Raw genomic sequence first — 5516 nt, 5'->3', positions numbered from 1 at the left:
CAGGTACTACAGCACTCAGTTTATCTCGGGTACCGCAGTACTCACTCTAACTCGGGTACCATTGCAACTTCTATACCACAGGTACCAGAGCACTCACTCGTTACTAGGTACCACTGCACTCACTCTACCTCAAGTACGACAACACTTACTCTAACCCAGGTACCACAGCACTCACTTTACCTCAGGTACCACAGCACTCACTTTACCTCAGGTACCACAGCACTCACTTTACCTCAGGTACCACAGCACTCACTTTACCTCAGGTACCACAGCACTCACTTTACCTCAGGTACCACAGCACTCACTCTAACCCAGGTACCACAGAGCACACACACAACCCCAGGTACCACAGAACACACACACAACCCCAGGTACCACAGCACACACTCTACCATAGGTACAACAGCACGCGCTCTATGCCAGGTCCCACAGAACGTACTCTACGCCGGGTAATACCTTTACCTACTCACCTGTACAGTGTAGCGCGAGACAGTGTGCACCTCGCGACACTCGGGAGTACAGTGGCGCGGGTTGAGACAGTGCTCCCAGCCACAGTGCTTGTGAGGACGGTCTTGCACCAGCACGCCTCTCGTGACAGCACTAGTGCTGTAGCACTCACTCTACTTCAGTTACCACAGTACTGACCCTACGACAGCACTCACTCTACCACAGCTCTCACTTTACCACAGCACTTACTCTCCCTCATGTACCACAGCCCGTACTTTTCTGCAGCGCGCACACTCCCTCTTGTACCAAAGCACTCACTCTAGCACAGCACTCACTCTACCACAGCCCTCACTTTACCACAGCACTCACTCTCCCTCTTGTTCCACAGCACTCGCCCTACCACAGAACTCACTCTACAACAGCACTCACTCTACCACAGCCCTCACTTTACCACTGCATTCATTCTCCTTGTACCGCAGCACTCAATCTACCTCACTCTACAGTATTCACTCTACCTCAGTTACCACATAATTAAATCTACCTCAATTACCAAAGCACTCACTCTACCACAGAACTCACTCTATTAGAGCTACCAAAAAACTCACTCTTCCTCAGGTACATGCAACACTCATTCTATGCAGTTACCACATCACTCACTCTATCCCAGTTACCACAGCACTCACTCTATCCCAGTTACCACATCACTCACTCTATCCCAGTTACCACATCACTCACTCTATCCCAGTTACCACAGCACTCACTCTATCCCAGTTACCACAGCACTCACTCTATCCCAGTTACCACAGCACTCACTCTATCCCAGTTACCACAGCACTCACTCTATCCCAGTTACCACATCACTCACTCTATTCCAGTTACCACATCACTCACTCTATTCCAGTTACCACAGCACTCACTCTATCCCAGTTACCACAGCACTCACTCAAACCCAGTTACCACAGCACTCACTCTATCCCAGTTACCACATCACTCACTCTATCCCAGTTACCACATCACTCACTCTATCCCAGTTACCACATCACTCACTCTATCCCAGTTTCCACATCACTCACTCTATCCCAGTTACCACATCACTCACTCTATCCCAGTTACCACATCACTCACTCTATCCCAGTTACCACATCACTCACTCTATCCCAGTTTCCACAGCACTCACTCAAACCCAGTTACCACAGCACTCTCTCTACCCAAGGTACCACATCACTCACTCTATCCCAGTTACCACATCACTCACTCTATCCCAGTTTCCACATCACTCACTCTAACCCAGTTACCACAGCACTCTCTCTACCCAAGGTACCACATCACTCACTCAAACCCAGTTACCACAGCACTCTCTCTACCCAAGGTACCACATCACTCACGCTACTCCAGGTACCACAACACTCACTTTTTCCTCAGGTACTCCAACACACTATCTCAGGAATCAAAGCACTCACTCTACTCCAGGTGCTGCAGCACTAACTCTCCCTCGGGTACCACAGCATTAACTCTTCCACCGGTACTACAGCACTCACTCTACCTTATGTACAACAGCACTCAATCTACCCCAGGTAACACAACACTCAATCTACCCCAGGTAACACAACACTCAATCTACTACAGGTACTACAACACTTTTACTGAGGTACCTCAGTACTCACTTTACCTCAGGTTCCACAGCATTCATTTTACCTCAGATATCACAGCACTCACTCTACCTCAGGTACTACAACACTCACTCTACCTCAGGTACTACAACACTCACTCTACCTCAGGTACACATGTACTGACTCTACTCCTGGAAGCATAGCACTCTATTCCAGGTGCAACAGCATTAACTCTACCCCAGATTCCACAGAGCTATCCTATCTCAGGTACCACAGCACTCGCTCTAACCCAGGTTCCGCAGTACCCTTTCTTCCTCAGGTACCACAGCAGTCACTCTACCCCAGGTACCACAGCAGTCACTCTACCCCAGGTACCACAGCAGTCACTCTACCCCAGGTACCACAGCAGTCACTCTACCCCAGGTACCACAGCACTCACTCTACCCCAGGTACCACAGCACTCACTCTACCCCAGGTACCACAGCACTCACTCTACCCCAGGTACCACAGCACTCACTCTACCCCAGGTACCACAGCACTCACTCTACCCCAGGTACCACAGCACTCACTCTACCCCAGGTACCACATCACTCACTCTACCCCAGGTACCACAGCACTCACTCTACCCCAGGTACCACAGCACTCACTCTACCCCCAAGTACCACAGCACTCAACATGTATCACAACATTCACTGTACCATAGGTACCACAGCAATCACTTAAAGTGAAACGGCACTCTTTCTACCTCAGTTCCCAAAGCACTCACTGCTCAGGTATAACCCAGGAAACAATTGTGGGTTACCACAACGTATCTGGAAAGTGTTTGAAAGTAGTGGCAATGTTTGTTTTCGCATATTAGATACGTTATTGTGTGTATTCGTAAATAAGTTGCCACAACTTACTGCACACAACGTTGGCTAAACACAATTTTAAAACATTGTGGGCAACCTTAAATGTTGCATAAAACTAAATTTTGTAATTGTTACGGATTCGTCACCACCGTCTTAGTGTGGCCTGGTCCTTCCAGCGTCCACTATGAGTTTGCACTCCAACCCCCCCCCCCCCCTGATATTGGACGCTATATGGACAACGCCATCTGATTGAGGTAGCCTGATAGCAGCATGTGATTCCTAATTCCTGCCTTGGTTAACGAGAGAGGTCGACGTAGATAATCTCTGGTGAGGTTATCTTGAGATGATTTCGGGGCTTTTTAGTGTTCCCGCGGCCCGGTCCTCGACCAGGCCTCCACCCCCAGGAAGCAGCCCGTGACAGCTGACTAACACCCTGGTACCTATTTTACTGCTAGGTAACAGGGGCATAGGGTGAAAGAAACTCTGCCCATTGTTTCTCGCCGGCGCCTGGGATCGAACCCAGACCACAGGATCTTAAGTCCAGTGTGCTGTCCGCTCGGCCGACCGCCTCTCCGACCGGCCGACCGACTGCTGGTAAAGTGGCGGATCAAGATCAGCGCCACCTAGGTTGTGCTACGTGCATAATGTCAACTCCCCAGTAAGTAAGTGTTACTTTCAGATTTCACTCGTGCCGTCCAATTAACTGATTACGTGTTATGTCAACAGTGGTGACATCTGGCAGCAGTTGTGCTGAGGATGGTAGTTTTACCTTGGGCAGCCGACGTTCTCCGGACTTAGTCCTGCAACACGACTAAGTAAGCCGCCGTTGATCTAAAGCAGTGTATGTTGACTGCTGTTTACGTAGTATTGGAAAAGATCGGCATACCCCGGGACTGGCTTAGGGGAGGAACAGACGACAGTGAGGTGCCTGTTGAGAAGCGCTGCTAGACGGACGCTAGAGGCTTCTGCCAGGATTCGCTACCCCTGTATCGATTGTTTAAGTGGCCCTGATCAGAGTGTAGCTGAGGTTCTCTGCCAGCAAGTGGCTGGAGAGTGGTCGTGGGGTATAAGCACCTCGTGATTCTGTCAGTGGGCTGGCCCACGTACAAGGTGAAACACGCCAGTGTTTCCCAGTATGGTTGGACAAAGTACTGGTTGAGAGAAACACTGGGGCTTGACGAACACTGCATGTGAGCGCGTTTGATATCCTGTGTGAAAGGACATCACTGAACATGTGTAGAAAAAGTTTATTTATTCTAACATATATATTTTTAACGGTGGAGGTAAATATATTTAAAAAAGGAATAGTGTTTTGTTCATCCCTCCCATAGTAATTCATTGCATTATAAAGCCAATTGTTTGAAAGCCACTACCGACTCGGGTTCGGATATTAGAAACAGGAGAGCAAGAACCCGGTTACTCGTCCATAGTGGCCGTAACATAATTGGCCTCCCCAGCGGAATCCGACCTCCTGTCAAGTGTGTTTCACAGGAGTAGTGCAAACCCCCCCCCCCCCTGTGAATATCTCCTCTGTTCGTAAAATTTTAGGACCTCAAGTGTTCCGTACGGTGCTCCGTGTGAATAATTGTAGTGTTAAGTGAAGTATTCAGTGCAGTGTTGCGTGCTCGTGCACAACGTAACGTGGAAACCATGGCAGAGAAACAGTCCATTGACATCCTGGACGATGTTCAGGTATTCCTGAACAAGGACTGCTGGGCAAAAATGAAGTACCTCGGAAAACCTGAGCTCGTGTTTTATAAGTGCCTATTTAGGGATCAATGTGAGTAAGCGGGATTGCTGTATAGAGATCCTCTCTAAAGTCCATAAGCACTTAAAGACTGAGGAGAAGCAGGAAAGCGAGGTACAGGGCATAAAGGAAAGTGTTATGGCTTCTACGGAAAAAGAAGACCTGGGCAGTGACGGTGAGAGCGATACTAGTGTACTGAATATCAGTCTACTCACTTTGAGAATGCGAGCATTGGAGATCAATCTCAAGATAGTGGGAAAAAACTAGAACTAGAAAGAGAAATGAAAGAGAGTGAAATGGACCTGAAACAATTTGAATTAGAAGAAAGAAAAGAAAGGGAAGAGAAGAAAGAAGAGAAAGGGAAAGAGAAGAGCAAGAAAGAGAAGAAAGGAGAGAGGAAAGAGAAAGACATGAAAAAGAGAAGGAAAGACAAGAAAAGGAGAAGGAAAGACTACACAATATGGATGTGCTAAGGATAGGAGGTAGAAGGGAAACAAGGGAAACCAGTACTTTTGATCCAGTAAGGAACATTAAGGTGGTTCCCAAGTTTAATGAAAAAGAAGTCTTCAAGTTTTTTGCTGCTTTCGAGAAGATAGCCGCGTCATTGGATTGGCCAAGAGAGAATGGGGCCATCATGTGTTACGGCCCTCTCGGGACGCAACGGGGTTCGTACTCTGATGTTGTTAGAGGAAGATATATATCCGTTCCCAAGCCAGTAGTGGCTATCAAGGGATGAGATCCGTGACGCTATTAATTTAAAGGGAGTAGGGAAAGAAAGTTAAGAACTTAATAATATAATTATCACCATCACCAATTAAATATATGAAATAAGGTTACACAGGGGGAGGGGTATTAACACTA

This window comes from Procambarus clarkii, chromosome 56 (assembly GCF_040958095.1).
Source record: "Procambarus clarkii isolate CNS0578487 chromosome 56, FALCON_Pclarkii_2.0, whole genome shotgun sequence".
Lineage (NCBI taxonomy): Eukaryota > Metazoa > Arthropoda > Malacostraca > Decapoda > Cambaridae > Procambarus > Procambarus clarkii.
Note: the sequence above shows the minus strand (reverse complement) of the source record.